Source organism: Thermobia domestica, chromosome 18, assembly GCF_964235325.1.
Source record: "Thermobia domestica chromosome 18, izTheDome1.hap1.1, whole genome shotgun sequence".
In the NCBI taxonomy this organism is placed as follows: Eukaryota; Metazoa; Arthropoda; class Insecta; order Zygentoma; family Lepismatidae; genus Thermobia; species Thermobia domestica.
Window position 1 is genome coordinate 115,215,281 of NC_137471.1, and position 18,806 is coordinate 115,234,086.

The 18,806-nt window shown below is 36.0% G+C and overlaps 1 long non-coding RNA gene across 1 annotated transcript in view; it reads right to left on the reverse strand.

Annotated features, from left to right (window-relative positions):
- LOC145675950 (uncharacterized) overlaps positions 1–18,806 on the reverse strand; it is a 121,944-nt gene that overhangs the window by 94,808 nt on the left and 8,330 nt on the right. The window contains exon 2 of the long non-coding RNA XR_014129248.1: positions 16,584–16,763. This is a non-coding gene — a long non-coding RNA (uncharacterized LOC145675950). The remainder of the gene's footprint in view (positions 1–16,583; positions 16,764–18,806) is intronic.

Here is an 18,806-nt window from a genome sequence, read left to right on the forward strand (position 1 = left end):
TACTGTTTACCATTGGGTAAATGAGTTTAAACGTGGCCGTACATCCACAAATGAATATCATTCGGGGCATGCAGTAGAAATGACTTCCTCCAAAATGACTGATAAAATTCCCTGTTTTTCAATGATCGACGAATCATTGCTTGGAAAGAAGTGCGAGGCTAGGTTGTACTAGGGACACAAAGCGACAATATTTCTATCCAAGCCTGTTCAACTGTGGTTTACGAACAAAAGTGGGGTGCTCGGACATTTGGATTTGCCAACAAAAGGCTCGGACACATGCCCGATGGAAAACTTATGGGACGCATTAGGAATCCAACAACGCTTTCTTGATCGATACCCATGATTCTAACATTTCATATAACTGGGTTCCAAAAGATTTCCCATTCAAATCAGGAAGATCGCTTATTTTGAAATATTGCAGTCTGCTAAGATAGTTTCACTCTGAAAATCTCCTGCTCTTTGCGTTGTACCGATTCGGTTCTAGCCCTCTTGAATTAAGGATTTATACGAAACCTACATTACGTTTACAGTTTATTCGCATTCCCACTAACTCTGATTATCTTTTGCTTAAGGATACAGTTGTTACAACTATGTAAATATTTTTCTCTCAATCCCAACGATGAAGTTTCTATAGTAGTTAATATTTTGGTGCAAAGTTCGTATTAAAAGAAATGTTATATAAAGTGACTTGCTAGCAAACGCAAAAATATATGCGAGGGAATCGAAGTTTCTTCCGTTTGATTCAACCAGGGATGTATAGCTGACACCTGTCCGTTCTTTGTTCAATATTTCTCGCAAAATTTTATCTGATTTTAAATGAGGGGCCGTAGTGGCTCAGTGGTAGAGCGTTCACCTCTGGTGCTTAGGGTCCCGGGACCAAACCCTACTCCCGCCAAGTGAGCTTTGTGGAGGACAAACACCGTCTGCGTGGGTTTTCTCGGTGTTATCCAGTTTCCTCTCACTTTCTTCATTCCACCATTTCATTCATCTCCCATCATCACCGTCTCCTTTAGCCTGACCGGCATAACCGTGGGACGTAAAACTCAAAGATTTCATTTCATTTTTCATTTCTGATTTTAAATGAAATTTTCTATCTTCCTTTAATATGCAGAAATCCTATTGTTTGTGGATGAAGAAAGAGAAGGGTAAAAATCCACGCCGTGATGCAAGATTAGGTAAAGTTTTCCCGTATAAACCAGGTTAAATACATTCATGTCCAAAATGATTGTCGCATATCTATAAATAGATTTACAATCTATCATCTACATCTTCGGCAATCCTATTATTCATTTGCAACGATGATTATTTTCTATAAACCATAGCTTCAAATAAGAACTCTCCATCTAAGATTTTGTGTGGTACTTTTAAAAAACTAACTTCTATGGCCTATGGAACCCGGAGGTTCAGTACCGCGTTCACAAAAGCTCTCCACTGACTTCTATCCTTAGCTAATTGCATCCAGTTTTTACTTTGTATTCCTATCTCTGCCAGATCCATCTTAATATTATCCTCCCACCTGCGCCTAGATCTTCCTAATGGTAGTTTTATTATGGGTCTTCCAGTCAAGACTTTGAAAGCGTTTCTACTTTCTTCCATTCTAGCTACATGACCCGCCCACCTAAGCCTCCTATACTTGGCGACCCTAACAATGTTGGGTAAACCGTATAAAGTATGTAGTTCCTCGTTATGAAGCTTCCGCCATTCCCCATTCTCATTCCTCTTGGGTCCGAATATTCTTCTCAGGATCCTGTTCTCAAATACTTTCAGTCTATGTTCTTCCCTCAGATTAAGCGACCATGTTTCGCAGCCATACAGAACAACAGGCATGATTATCGTTTTATATATTTTAAGCTTCAAATTCTTCGACAGAATTCGTGACAAGAGATTTTGAACCGAATAGTAACACGAATTCCCTGCTTTTAGTCGACATTTAATTTCTTCGTGAATATGATTTTCGTCTGTTAATATTGATCCTAAATATTTGAAAGTATCCACTTTATCAAAAGTATTATTTAATATTTTAACGCCTCCACAATTTACCGTATTACGGTCCCGACGCACTTCCATGTATTTAGTTTTCTCTGCATTTACTTCTAAACCCATGTCCCTACAAGTGTTTAATAAGATCTCTGCATTTACTTCTACTATTCTCCTATCATCCCCTATTAACTTTACATCATCAGAATATGCCATAACCTGGTGAATCCCGTTCAACTCTAGGCCCTGGTTGCTTTTATTTTCCTTATGGCGTATTCCAGCACAAAGTTAAATAATAATGGCGACAACGCATCTCCTTGTTTCAGGCCATTTTCGACGTGGAAGCTCGTGGACAAAAATTTTCCTACCCGGACATTACTTTGGGATTAACTTAAACATATCTTAATTAATCTAATTAGCTTTCTCGGTATTCCAAGTTCTGTAAGAACGTTGTATAATGTTTCTCTCCTAACCGAGTCGTAAGCCTTTCTAAAATCAATAAATAGTTGATGTACCGGGGTATTGTATTCCCACTTCTTTTCGAGTATTTGGCGAATGGTAAATATTTGTTCGATAGTTGATCGGGGGTACTTTTAATACTAATACTATGTGTGTAATCAGGTAGTGTGTAATTGTAGTTAATTTCATAGAAAAAGAATTAAAAATACGAAAATTAGAACAAGTAAAACAAAATGTCTAAATGCACAAGATAGTTTTATTTTACGATTTATTGTTCTTTACTGTTCTTTTGATATGAAATTTGCCACATACATGTTTTTGCCGATTATATACATACTAATATAAGAAATGCCGGGCGAGTTTATCAAATTATATTCCTACAACAACATATTTATAAACATGCGATAATAATTTTGGTCATAACTACTTTCTTATTTTTTATTTATTTATTTTTATGTATTATTATTATTATTATTATATTATTATTACTATTATTATTATTAATTATTATTATTATCATTTTATTTTATTATATTTTTATTTATTTATTTATTTATTTATTTATTTATTTGCATTCCAACCATCCGGACAGCTTAGTGTTAAAATCTCTCAAGAATGAAAGAGTGAATTTGGATGGTGTTTTATGCATCAATTGACCAAGCGTCAAAACACGGTTCTGATATATTGAATGAAATAAAAACCCGTTCACATTACAATCCATTACTTGGCGCTTGGTCGAATAGCTTTTCCTGAACATTTAAACAAAGAGTAGGTTTTCAAACCATTTTTTACATTATTTACATTGTTTCCTATTTACTGATATAAAAATGGCGCTTGATCAATTGACGCACAATACCGTCCATTTATTCTCCTAACTTACTGTTACAGTAAATTTCGTTTTTTTTTTTTGTTTTTTTTTTAAAGTTTGATTTTGATACAGTATGTTGTGTATTTTGTTTCTCAATCATTCCCTCTGCATCCTTAAAATGAGTAAGGAATAAAGTTGTGGTGGACTTACTTCCTCCGACTTTTTATAATATATTTTTATGAATTTTTACGATAGCTTTCGTGAAGATCATTTGAGTTTAAGTTTTGAGGCTTTCCATAATTTCCAGAACTTGGGATTAAAACAAGTCAAGATTAATTTGAGATGTAATTAACCTCCGTCCGATTGTTTTAACAAAAATTATTCACCATATCTTAAATAAATAAATAAATAAAATTAAAATTTGATGCAATAGTGCGCATAAGTTTTTAGGGTTCACAATCATTACCACTAGTTTGATTCCAAATCAAAGTATACGAGAGTGTACATTTCTCTCCTTTGGGCTTACGAAAACTATTCTATATTTTTTCTAAACAATATTGGATTTTGACGCAATATAGAGCCGGTTCAGGCATGCAGAAAAGTCTGTTGCGGGCCCGCAACAGACTCGCAGCAGACTCGTGCGAGCGTCACAGATCAACCAGGTCAAACAAACAAAAAAGTATGCTGCGGGCCCGCAACAGACTCGGGTGGGTGTTTTAGTCCAACATAAACAGTTTATTATATTTTCAACTACAATTAATTTTTGTCATTTTCGATCATTTGTATGTATATCTACTCTCTACCCCGCCCCCAGGTCAAGGCGCTGAATTTAGATTTAAACGGCATTAGAAGTGTCACTGTTCATCCCAGCAATCTCTAAAACTATGGATTCGACACTAATATCGGTCATTTTCGAACATTTGTATGCATCTACCTCTCCTCCAAGTTACGAGGCTGAACTTGGATTTAAACAGCACCGGAAATGTCACTTTTCATCTCAGTGGCCCTGTAAACTATTAATTCATACTAATACCAATCATTGTGCATCGTTTATATATATATATATATCCCTCCTTTCCCAGTTTGTGAGGATGTATATTTGGATTTAAACGGCAGCGAAAGTGTCACTGTTCACCTCAGCGACTCCGAAAAAATATCAATTAGGCACTGATATCGACTATTTTCAATCATATCGGGGGCGCGGTGGCTCAGTGGTAGAGCGTTCACCTCCGGTGCTTGAGTTCGTGGGTTCAAACCCTGCTAGCGCCGTGTGGACTTTGTGGTGGAAAAACACAATGCTCGTGGGTTTTCTTGGGGTTCTCCAGTTTTCTCCCACTTTCTTCATTCCACCATTTCGTTCATCGCTCATCACTACCGTCTCCTTTAGCCTAACCGGCATAACCGTGGAACGTATGACCGATTTCATTTCATTTTCCCCCCTCCCCTAAGTTGCAGGTGTGAAGTTTTATTTAAACATCATCGGAAATGTTACTGTTCATCTCAGCAACCACGAAAATTATGGTCTTGATACTAATAAGTAATCGGCCATTTTTGATCATTTCATGTATCGCTCTACCCCTTCCCCCAAGTTGCAGTGCGGAATTTAAATTTAGGCTTCATCGGAAATGTCACTGTTCATCTCAGTAATCCTGAAAACTATAAGATTGACAGTATAAGATCGGTTATTTTTCAATATATATCCGCACTTCCTTCCTCCAAGTTGCACATTCAAAGTGAAGTAGTAAAATTTATCCCAGTCCCGAACATCATGTTGAAATTTTTTATTGAGATCAGTCTGATGGTTCAAGAGTTGTTAAGTTACAAATATATGTAGTCACTTTCATTTTATATATATATAGATAATTTGTCTCATCAGAAAACAGGCATTTTGTACATAAATTTTATATCAAGGTCTGTATTTGAATATTAAGTAATAGTAATTATACTTATGTTTTAGTGTATGAGTATTAATGACATTTCCTACTGCTTTTTCTTTTGAGAAGTATCCTAATTTTGTTAAAATTAACAAAATTTCACCAGATCAAAGAGTATATTAAAAGCTCAGTTTCATTCAAGAGCCCTATTTGTTGCAACAGAAACGCTTCATGATGGTAGATGTGTATGCAATTGTAAGAGTTCTATAATTAATGCACAAAGAGGAGTAAAAGACATATAAAGGAAATGAGTGCAGACTATTAATTTTCAAGAATAATTATGTACAACAGTTATTTTCGAATACTTCTTTTTTAAATATTAACAATATTGAAATTTCTATACTTACAATTTTCAGCCCCCCCCCCCAAAAAAAAACTATTCCATTATTAGTAAAACTAACCTAAAAATTACAAAGATTTTTGTTATTTTTCCATTTTTTTCGGTTTTTTACCAGCCGATTCAAAATTTCCGGAAATTTTACAACACGAAGTGTGCCGCAAGCTGAAAAAGTTTGGGAAACGCTCAACTCCCATAGCTTCTACCGCTCCCCTCCCTCCCTTACATTTTTGGGCGGGCTATGGCTCTGGGTTGAGTCTACGTAAGGTTAACGATGATAAAGCAAGTGAATGATAAAATGGAAGAACTTTGTCCGGGGATCAAACTGAGCTACTGTGCCTCCCTTTTGTACCCCACAAATGGACGTGGAATAAATATGATAAAAAAAACAAGTGTTTCTTTGGGTGGAGGATTGGTGAGTAGATAGAATAAGTTTTCCTCAAATATCAACCAAATCAAAAGTAACTTTGGCCGTGGTGACTCAGTTTTTTTTAGTGCATGATGTCACTGGTTCGATTCCAGCTTGCGCCAAAGGAACTACTCTGGGGTTTCCTGTTTCCTGCGGTTTTCCCCTTTTTCTTGCACTTTATTTATTCCACCATTCATTTCCTTTTTTCTCTTTCTCTCGAAAAGTCCATTTTTTGAAGTTTATTTCCAGGATCAGTGAACATCTCGAAATAATATAATAAATTGCTTATATAATTAATTCCCGGTGAAGTAAGTTTGTGCTCTTCTGTTTATCGTCGTGTAGTATAGTACTTGTGCCATAGTGCATCATAAAAGGAAGGAGGGAGGATTCTCATCCTTCCTTGTGGATGATATTTTTTCCTATAACAACCTACGGAATTTCAGCAGACAGGCACTTATCGCACTTATCTATGTCAATTTCCGGTAAGAGGATGATTACTAACCAGTCAGCCATTTTGCCTCCTTTTTGCTTATTTAAATAATTAGAACTTGAAATAGATAAAAAATTTATCAATTTCTGTGTAATTAGTGTATTTTTTATTTAAGAAAATTACATATAAATTCAAAAATTTCTTATGTAAAAAAAATATATTTTCATGGTAAATGCGTTAGTGGCTTAAATGTAAAAAAAAGCTCAAAATAGAAGATAAATAAAGTAGTTTATTATATAAATAGATAAAGTTTATAGCCAAAAAAGGGTTGAAAAACATTCAACGCGGCAACTGAACGAAAGCTGGGGCATTTTTGCACCTGTTGATCACGCTCACAATTCCTAATCGTTTGGAGAAAGTGAAAAAAAAGTGGCTGAAATGTGTTTTGGACCAACGATCTATCCATAGTTAAATCTTTATGATGCGATTGTGATCTACCATTTATTCAAAGTTTCAAAACCCTCAACACATTAAGATTAATTTACTTTAGATTACATTATTAGTTATGAAAAACTAAAACGAACATGAAATTTCTTAAATATTTTTACAAGTATATCACATTTAAGTAATGTTTTTATTTAATAACAATATATATCTACTAACTCCGCCATTGCCGGTCCCAAGCCCGGATGAGAAAGGAGGAGGGTTAGGCATAAATTCCCTGTAAAACAAGAAGTCTGCAGACCAACAGCCAGACAAAGGTGAGCGTGAGCACCTAAAGAAGGCAACCCCTTCATCACGATAGGATACTACGGGCTGATAACTCGTATGTCCGAAATCGTCAACCATCAAAAGAACAGGGAAACAGAGAGCCGGTCTGGATGATCTGATAACAACAAGGCGAGGATTAGGATATATGAGAATTGGAACCTGGAATGTTCGAGGATTAACAGGAAAAGAACAAGAACTAACAGCAGAAGCAAAGGAGCTAAACATGAAAATTATAGGAATAACCGAGACCAAAAAGAAAGGACAAGGTATAGAAAACATAGGGAATGGGTATACTTTATTTTACTCAGGAGTATCAAAATTCGAAAGAGCAAGAAGAGGAGTAGGTTGTATAGTACAACAGGACATTATAAACAGAATACAAGACTGGGAGTTTGTGAACGAAAACATAATGACTCTCACAATCATATTAGATCAGGAAGAAGATAGACGAGAAAAAATAGTTATAGGGTACGGACCAAGTGAAGATGCTCCAGTAGAACAGAAAGAAGTATTTTGGGACACATTACAACAAACAATAGACAACAGCAACCTATCAACAATAGTAATTGGAGATTTCAATGGAAGAGTTGGGAGAAACTAAGAACTATAATGGGCTACTAGGGCAATATGGTGAAACAATACAAAACGACAACGGAACAAGAATCCTCGAGTTTTGCGTCGGAAACAACCTCGTAATAACCAATACAAAATTTAAACACAAAAATATCCATCTATATACAAGAGAAGAACCATCAAAGAAAGAGAAATCTATAATAGATTACATATTAGTGCCTAGAGAAAAATGGAAAGAAATCAAGGATGTAAGAGTTATGAGAGGACCAGAAATAGGGAGCGATCATTATCTTTTAGCAATGGAAATAATAGTTACTAGAGAAGAAACAAGAAAACCAGCCATTAGAAAAAGGAAAGTTACAGAGAAAATAAAGATTAAGAAATTGGCAGAAGAAGACTCTAGAAGAGCATACACACAAGAAACAGAAAAAGTATTCGAAAGGTTACTACAAAAAGAAGAAATAGAGGACGTAGAAGAACTTTGGGAGCAATTTAAAACAACAATCATAAAGAAAGCAGTGCAGGTATGCGGGAAGTCCAAAATTGGGGGATCACAAATTAAAAGAACAGCATGGTGGAATGAAGAAATTCAAAAGGAAGTCAGAGAAAAGAAGAAAAGATGGAAAAACTATCTATCAACGAAAACGGATAACGACTATGAGAGATACAAAGAACAGAGGAAAAAGGTTAAGGATCTAGTAATAAAAAGTAAAAAGGAAGCTTGGGAAGACTTCGGGAAAAGATTACAGGAGAATTATCAAGGAAACGTAAAGTTATTCTATGGTACACTAAAATCAATGAGAAAAGAACAAAAAGAGCCAATAATTAAAAGAATATATGATAAAGAAGGGAATATATTGGTTAAGGAAGATGAGATAATAAAAAGATGGGGAGAATACTTCGAAGAAACACTGAAAGAGAAGGAGGAACCAATACAAGAAAGAAATAGGAGAGTCGAAAATATAAGGCAAAAGTTAAGGAAATATGCGCATAGAGGAACCAAAAAACAGTCACAAGAAGACGACAGACACAAAACAGAAAAGACGGAAGATAACATCCAACAGGAAGAATTGGAAAGGGCAATAAAGAAAATGAAAGCCGGAAGAGCTTCAGGACATGATGGAATTGCTCCAGAAATGATAAAGCATCTAGGTACGTTTGGAAGAAAAATGCTGTTAAAGTTATTTAACTTGATTTGGAAGAAGGAACAAGTACCCAGTGATTGGGAAATCGCAGTGATAGTACCCATTTATAAGAAAGGTGACAATAAAGACTGCAATAACTATAGAGGGATTTCGCTCCTGAGTACAGTAGCTAAAATCTTTGCAAGGATTCTTGATGAAAAACTAAGGAAGGAAATTGAACCGCAATTGGAAGATTCTCAAAGTGGATTTAGACCAAACAGAAGCACACAAGATCAAATATTTTCGCTGAGACAAATCATAGAAAAAGGAATAAATCAAAATAAAGAAATACACCTTTGCTTCATAGATCTAACGAAAGCATTTGATACCGTCAGAAGAGAAGAAATATGGAAAAGTCTCAAAAATAGGAATGTAAATAGTAAGTTAGCAAATGTAATTCAGTGTTATTATAGACAAACAAGGAACTACGTCAGGACATGTAATGAAACATCAAAAGAATTTTACACTACATCAGGAGTAAGACAAGGCTGTGTATTCAGCCCCATTTTGTTCAACCTTGTATTAGATGACGTTATGAAGGAATGTCACAAGAACAACAAATGGTATGAAGTAGGCTTCTGGAAAATGAAACCAATAAAAATCGCTGAATTAGCATTTGCAGACGATGTAGTACTAATAGCCAAATCAGAAGAAAATTTGAATTTTAACTTAAAGTTGTGGGAAGAGCACTTGGAAAAGAGAAATTTAAAAATAAACATAGGCAAAACAAAATCAATGATAATTTCTAAAGAAGACAAAAAGCACCACATCAAAATCAGAAATGAAACAATAGAACAAGTGGATAACTTCAAATACCTCGGAACCTGGATAAATAAAGAAGGAAAACTAGACACAGAAATCTCAGAGTAGCAGCTGCAGGAAGATGTTTTAATGGGTTAAAGACACAGCTCCTGAACAGAAAGGAAGTAACAAAAAGAACAAAAACAACAGTATTCAAAATGATATATAAGCCAATATTAACATATTCTTGTGAGTCTTGGACCTTGAATACAAACCAACAAAAGAAACTACAAGCAACGGAAATGAGATTTCTGCGAAAAATAGAGGGTAAAACTAAAAGAGACAAGATAAGGAATGTAAAAATAAGAGATATGCTTAAAATAGCTCCATTGGAAGATGAAATACAGAAAATAAAGTTGAGATGGTTCGGTCATTTAACAAGAATGGATGAAAAGAGAATAGTGAAACAAGTATACGAGGCAAAAGTTATAGGAAAGAAACCAAAAGGAAGACCGAGGAAAACATGGCTGGAAAATATTCGAGAAATCGCAAAGAACAAGAAGGTTCCATGGAAGACGGTGCAGACAACAGCACAAAACAGAGATGATTGGAAAGCTCTCTGGAAACCCCTCTACACTGGAAGGTAGAAGAGGACGGCTTAAGTAAGTAAGTAAGTATATATCTACTACTAGAATAATAGAGTCTAGATTGTTTGGAATTTAAGCTATAGAAATCTACTGAGAATAAAAATATTGGCAACATTTTGGAATTTTAATGAATGAAAAGGAAAATGGATTAGACTATTTTATTTTTTCTCGAGAACAAATGGCGTTGTGATTGGGAAAATAGAATTAATACCTAACAATAAATTTTTTATTGTTATTCAATCTTTACATGTATTCTAGTCATTTGATACGATACTGAACATCACACTACCGTCATATTTTCCGATTATTGTTTTCTATTCAAGAAATAAATTCTATTCTTTGGTTCAGATCACAGATATACAGCAGAATCGAGCATACTGAATATTGTGTCATGTAGCATACGACGTAATTCAAATATTATGTAGGGGAAGGTCGTCTGGTATCGGACATCTTAGCTTTTTTTAGTCTGTCTGGCTGAAAAATAGCTATATCAAATTACTTAATGCACAAAATGATACCTTGGTATCTCATACACAACATGTTAAAGGTGATTTGACGGGTAGAAACTAATAATATTTATTTTTGTAAAAAATCAAAGATAATACAAATTAGTGTCCTTATAGAGTGGAGGGTGGTATCGGACAAACATAAAACTATAGTTAATTGGTCTTTTGAGATAACAGAACTTACAATTGCTAGCTGTTTACTTACAGGAGTTCTTACACACAAAATACAGTTTTATTAGGCTTTGAAACACAGCCTAAAATAAAAGTAAAACAGAGATCTTAAACTTCTTAGTCTCATCTCCACTTACTTTTTATTGTGACACAAATCACAATGATAAAACAGTTTGTCTTCAACATTGGCATATTGTTCATGGACCAAGTCTTTATATATGTTACACTATATCCAATCTTCATCAAAAGACTCCCCGCAGTTTATGATGCAAGTTTGTAAGTTTTTCAGCAAGTTTGTAAGTTAGTTTTAATAATTCTGGTTTACTTAGTAGCATTAGTTGACTATCCAAAGCCTTTACATGATTGAATAGTATTTCCTCTTGGTCGCGATCAAACGTTCTACTAAACGTGCCTTTGTTATCCGAGAAGCAAGGCTTAGCTCTTGCTTCTTTCCCTTTCAACAATTTTTGTTTTGATACGATTTCCTAATGTACTCTTAGGAGTACTACATCTAGCACATTCTGCACGTAGTGCCATTTATTTGGAAATAACTTTGTCCATGGCCAACCTTATATTTTCTTCATCCCAATTGCCATGTATTTTCCCCATGGTTTCCTGAAAAAGCCAAGAACCACTAAAAAAATGTCAAGTTTATTTACCAATGTTTAGTCCGATACCACCCGATTCCACCTTGTCCGATACCAGCCGAACGACTTACAACGTATGAATAGCTATCTACCGGCTTGTAACAACACGAATGCAGCTATATGCCTAAATTATAATATTAACATTCTAATAAATGTTGTGATAACAACACTATATGAATACACTTATTTTGTAATAAGTTACAGCCAAAAAAATCTATCTCCATGCACCTGATCACTCGTAAAAATACAAAAACCTTGAAGCACGAGACACACCGTTCATCGGACAAATCCACTATGGCGTGGACTTCGTTAGTTCATTCCGATTAACTCACTGTAAGCTTAACAGGTGCTGTCCTAAGCGAGAAATAACGAAAACTGCTTTTGTCCGATACCGCCCGCTGTCCGATACCAGCCGACCTTCCCCTAAGCATTCGAGTGAAGTAGTTCAATTTTTTTGTTTACTTTTCCATTTCATATATGTTTTTAAATGGGGCATCTTACTTTTTCGTGACACTTGAACGTCTTCTGTCAAAATAAGGTTTGCAGATTAAAGGGGCGGCATATAAAAGTACCGCCCAGGGCGGCAAAACTGCTAACGCCGGCTCTGCTGTCCACTGTTCCAATTTATTAGACAATCAACAGATTACTAAAAAATTCCAACCAAATACATCAAATACCATCATTTTTCTACGTAGTGCAACAGTAAGTATCCTCGTGCACGGAAGACGGTAAGGTTCTCTTGTAAACTATTACCGAAGGCAGAATTTCGTTTTCTATACTAATTTTGTTTTCTACACCAATCGATTCTGCATGTTCACAAATATACTCCTACAAAGTTTGATTGCATTCTGTCAACTGGTTACGTACGTCTCAGCTACTGTTATCGCTTCCTTTAAAGTATTTTATGAGATTTATCCGTTTTTTTTTTTTTTTTTTTTTTAACAGAAGTGTAGTACAGGTATATCTGAGAAATCTTGTGCTGTAATTCGTAGTCAGCTAGAAAAAGCACTTTCCCTTAAAATCCAACGCGTTACTTGCTCCCCTCCCCCCAATCCCCACAAAAAGTAACTGTTACATTATTTTGAAACTCCAACACAAGCTGGTAAAGGGCTGTATGGAATATTTAAATTCCGAATATGGTATTTGTATATTTATTGGGTCCAAACATGAAGCGGAAGATGCTATTTACAAATACCAGAACGAAAAGAAGAAACATACATGATACCCAGTGGCGGCTCTACAGGAGAGGTCCTCACTCTTCGCTCCATTTCTTTACCTACAACTGAATAATAATAATAATAATAATAATAATAATAATAATAATAATAATAATAATAATAATAATAATAATAATAAAGCAAAACAAGTGTGATTGTCTTGCCTCCCCAAAATTTTTCTTACCCTCCCCCCAAGTATTACGAGTCTAGAGTCGCTACTGATGATATCATTAACAGTGAATATAATTTGTGATGTATTTGATTGTTGTTTTATGGTCGCATAGTTGTCCATAATTTCGAACATGTTGAATATGCATGTCCAATTTCCCAAATGAATGATCTCCACGCACTCCCATCAATTTTCTCTACATTGCCCAGTTCTCATTTTCATTGTTTACTCACCCAACAGGAGTTGGCGTGGGTCAATGAAAACTTGACCCACGACCCACTGACCCACCACCCACCGTGACCCACGACCCACTGACCCACGACCCACAGTGACCCACTGACCCACCGTGACCTACCACCCACCGTGACCCACCACCCACCATGAACCACTCATCCACTGTAACCTATTCTGACTCACCAAAGTCCGTCATCAACTCTGAACATAATCCACGGCCTCTTCTGTACTGACTAAAGAGTTTACACTTGTAATAAAACAAGACTGTGAAATTGTCACTAATCGGAGTTTGAATTTCTAGTCAATCGCTCAAGCACCACTCTGTTACAATAGCGGTGGATCTGACCTTTACGATATAAAATGGTAAAGTGTTTGTCAGTGAGGAAATTGAAACAGCTCGAGAGGGGGGTGAAATTAGTGTGTGCCTAAAATATACTTGTACTAAGAGTATTCTTGCAAGTGTTAATTTCTGAACGCATTCCAAAAGAAACTCGCAGGAAAATACCCCTGTACAATATGGAAAAGGTTATGGTTTCTCGGTTCACAGTATTTTTCTCACAAAAGACTTGAAAAATCAGTTTTTCATAGTGTATAAGGTTCTCGGGTACCCTAAGTGAGAGCATCTCCATAAAGTATCCTCAATTGTAATTTGTGTAATCACTAAAACACCACGTTAAATTTAAGTTACAAATATGCATAATTGCAATTATTATGAACATTTATTCAAAGTAGCTTACCTAAAGCAAAGAAGAGACTTACTAAAAATTAGGTTAAAGTTGAATAATACAAATAAGCCATTAGTGATACAAGTACCGGTATACATTTTCCATAACTCGTAATTTTCCACCTTAAAACAACTCTGAAATCGGGTTTATTTCCTGTTGGTAAACTTTTTCGTGGTAAATCATCCGCAGCGGAATGATGTCCATCCTTCAGCCAAGAAATAACTAGCTCGTCTACTTTGAGCTTGTCTAGCGATGGGCCATTAACATTGATGAACAACAAGTTAAACAAAATGAAATGTTTTAAGCTTTACGTCCCACGATATGCCGGTTAGGCTAAAGGAGACGGTGATGATGAGAGATGAATGAAATGGTGGAATGAAGAAAGTGGGAGGAAACGGGAGAACCCCGAGAAAACCCACAAGCACGATTTTGGCCACCACAAACTTCACTTGGAGGGGGCTGAGATCGAACCCGGTACCCCAAGCACCAGAGGTGAACGCTCTACCACTGAGCCACCGCGGCCCCACTTGTGAATAAATTATCAATTCAAGTCTGATAAACTGATGATTTCTTATTTGTAATTAAGCCTGCAGCACAAATTTTATGCCTATTTTTCTCACAGCTTTAAGGGTTGATTACCCTGTGCTGTAAGCGCTACATATAATAAACATAAGCTTCAGGAATTATTATAGTAGAAAGTAATGGATATGTGAAGCCAAGCACTGTATTTTTTTGTTTTTGATGTTTTTCTTAAATAACATCGATCGTTTTCGATCATTTTTACAAACCAACTCACTACCAATTTTCCATATATAGGCCTAGAAAGTGCCCCCCTCGCACATAAACGAGAATTTTAAAAATGCTAGGTCGCATTCTGTTTATTTTCAATAAAGAGTTAATACACTGAATTTTAGCTCCGTAAGTTTAACGGCTTGCGAGATACTAATTTTTTCTCAAAAATTCGGATCCTTACTACCTCCTTAGGATATTATGCATTATAATGAAAACAAAATATAATCCCAGTTTGGATTAAGGCCTAACTATATACCAAAAGTAATTTTATTTGACTTCGCAATTTGACGTGGTGATCAGACACACAGTTACATTCAATTTTTTTATATATAATAATTTATATATTACAGTGATTCAAAAATGTATTTTTTCCAGTAGTTAGCTCCTCTAAAAATTCACAGGGCTCGAAAGCCAAGTAGTAGTATAAGTCCTATTGTATTATTACAATTAAAAATATCAATATCCAAAAGTGCCTGAAATTCTTTTTTCACTTGGTTAGATATATTCACCTCAGGTAAGTAGACAGAAACAAATGGAAAAGGACGGGAAATGAAGGTCTTGAAAGTAAAACGAAGACACATTTACCAGTCTTCAGAAGATACTGTCTATAATGCAGTGAGCATAGTGAGTCGGTAGATCATACTGAGTCGGTGGGTCGCAGTGGGTCACGGTGGGTGGTGGGTCTCAGTGGGTTATGGTGGGTGGTGGGTCTCAGTGGGTCATGGTGGGTGGTGGGTCTCAGTGGGTCATGGTGGGGTGTGGGTCACATGCTGTTGACCTACGACCCACTGACCCACTCAGAAAACTGGACCCACTTGACCCACTCCATCTCTGCCAACAGCTAGGTGCGCCTGTTTCCGCCCACTCCATAAAGCGTTTCTGGTGCCGTACTTGGTGGAGGTAGGGGGGGAGCTGTTAGGTAGAACAGGAATTAATTCAGATCAAAATTTTAATCAGTTTTTCAGTAGTTCATGTCCAACATACTAAGGTTCGTAGTACGTAACAGGTGTCGCCATACATAACTTCTCAACTGGTTGCATACTGCTGCAGTCGTAGTTTCGTCCTGCAACAATGTTAATCTTATGGGCTCAAAATGGCCCTTAAAATGTTGAATAGAAAAAAAATGACACGATTTTTCAAAAATTGAATGAGAACTGGACAATCTACACAGAATTTGGAATCGACCAATGAAAACGGCATGTTTCTAGCACTTGTGGTTTCCGAGATTGGTGACAAATATATAAACCTAGCATTTTAATATATAGATAGTACAATATATTCTCGTGAACGGGAGATGACAAGTAACTGTTCTTAAGAATTACAATTTAATTCTTTAAAGATTAAAAAAAAAAAAAAAACATTCTATGCTCCTCTTAAACTGTTATGGTTATCTGGAAACGAAACAAATCATTTTCTGAGGCGAGTACCATGTAAACTTCTCCTATAGTTATAGGAAAGAAACTGGCTAAATAGAACTTCAAAAGTCGCTAGAAATGGCTAAACCAGTGGCGTATTTAAGGTGGGAGGGGTTACCGAGTATGTGATTTGCAAAGAGGGAGAATGAGCGAACCAAACCCCGTAATTTAGAGTTTTTTGATAAGGCTGATAATTTATAGGTTTCTCTTCTGAAGAAAACGTCATTTCCGCTCCCTGTTCAGCTAGCTGGTTACAAACAAACCAGCTTTAAGCGGGTGATATGAAGAAGTTTACATGTTACTCGCCTCCGTACTCGAAAAACGATGATTTGTTTCTTAGTAAACTATCGGATTTGTTTCTTAGTCACTATCTACTCGCTATAAACTACCGACCCTATTGATAAATTAACTACAAATTATATAAGTATTTTACTCACCTGCTATTTTCAGCCCTATTCTCGAACCATCGCCGGCTACAGCTGTCTCCTGTCGCACTTGCATTGGTCGCTGGGAGTGTGACGTTACGCGGAAGAGGGGAAATTGCGTCTACTGCTTTTATCATATATTTTTTGTATACTTCGAGCATGTTCTAATCTAACTTCATTTGATTGTTGAAACTACAAAGAAACAAAAATATTACTAATTCTAACACTACAAATACGCAGGATAAATTGCTATATTATAGTAAATATATATTAATGTTATCATCCACTCTGTTTTATGAATATTGATAGGAAATGTTAGTCCTAATTCTAATTGCAGCCCTCAGAAGAAGTCACAGAACTCGGAACGCATTGATTGTTATTCCTTGCATTGTGTTTCTTCATTGTTTGGGTTTTATTTTATTTTATTTTATTTTTTATTTATTTATTTTTTTCTTAGGTTGAGATTGCTCAAATAAATGGTCTTGTTCTTACATATGTTTGTACCAGCGCCGAAACTTAGATTTTTTTCCAGGAGGGACAAGCATTAATAAGAGTATTTCGGTCCCCATAGAAAAGTTGTTTTTCTCATTTTTGGGACCTTTTTCCTCTTTATGGGCCCCCGGACCCTGTGGGCCCTCCTGTACGACAAGGTTTGTGGGACCGTTAATTACTCCCCTGGGCTCGTTCCATACATGATAAATTAATTAAGGAGACAATATTGACAAATCTCAAAGCCATACGAATACATATCTCTAGGACCCCTAATAGTAGACATTTTTTACTGAAATGGACCCACGTCTCATTTTTGTTTTATTTACCTTTTGTGTGCTGTTTTGTTTATGTAATGTAGCACACAACTGGCATTTGTAAACAATTTGATCCTAGTAGCTAAAACGGGAAAGGATTTACAACACAACGTAAATATATAGAAGAATGAACTTGAAAAAAGGAGTATGAAAAAAGGAGTATGAAAATCAGCGTAAAAAAACAAAAACTATGACAAAGAAAAGTGTCACTTTGTGTATGGAATTCCGGAAAGAATGCCACAAACGTATGGCTAACATTTGTTGAAAAGTAGGGATGCGCACGAGACAAGGTTTGAGGCTGTCTCGTCTCGAAAATGTGCTGTAGAAATGTCTCGACTCGAAAAATGTATGTATCTCTATTGGTAGAGCTGTGTCTCTACTCTAATTTTGTCAAGAAAATTCTGTCTCGACTCGACTCGTGCGCAAAGCTAAATTTTCCTACATTTTATGTTCGTAATATCTCCCTTTTTTCCCCACCTTAAAATATTCTTGGCTAAATTTCCCAACGCCGGGAGAAATTTCCCCCAAACTAGCATCACTGTCCCATACTGAGTTGGGTGACATTATCCACTACCCGCGGTCCAGCGACTGCATGGGTTGTCTTGTCCTACCCAACTTCTTGACGAAAAATAAAAGTGCCACTTATAATGTCCTTCAAATCTCATTTATGTTTACCGTATCCCTCTCCCAACAGACAAAAGGTCTACACCCCCTTCCCCCCCCGGAGAAATGGTTGATCCACGGCCTTTTCTCTACTGGCTAAAGAGTTTACACTTGTAATAAAACAATAAGGCTGTGAAATTGTCACTAATCGCAGTGTGTATTTCTACGGTCCATTCTCTCGAGCACCACTCTGTTACAATAACGGTTGGTCTGACCTTTACGATATAAAATGGTAAAGTGTTTATCAGTGAGGAAATTGAAGGGGGTAGGGTAATTAGTGTGTGCCTAAAATATAGTATTTGTACTAGGAGAACATTCTTGCAAGTGTTAAGTTCTCAATGCATTTCAACAAACTTCTATTCGCAGGAAAATACCCCTGTACAATATGGAAAAGATTATGATTTCTTAGTTCACAGTATTTCTCACAAAAGTCTTGAAAAATCAGTTTTTCAAAGCGTATTAAGATGTTTGGGTACTCTCTGTGATAATATCTCTACAAAGTATGCTCATATTCTAATTTGCGTAATCACTAAAACACCACGTTAAATTTAAGTTACAAATATGCATAAATTCAATTATTATCAATATTTATTTAAAGTTGTTTACCTTCTAGTTTGTAAAAGACAAAGAAGAGACTAGACCTTCTAGTTTATTTCCTGTTGGCCTCCAGAACTTTTTCGTGGTAAATCATCCACAACAGAATGATGGCCACCATTCAACCAAGAAATAACTAACTCGTTTACTTTGAGCTTATCTAGCGAAGGGC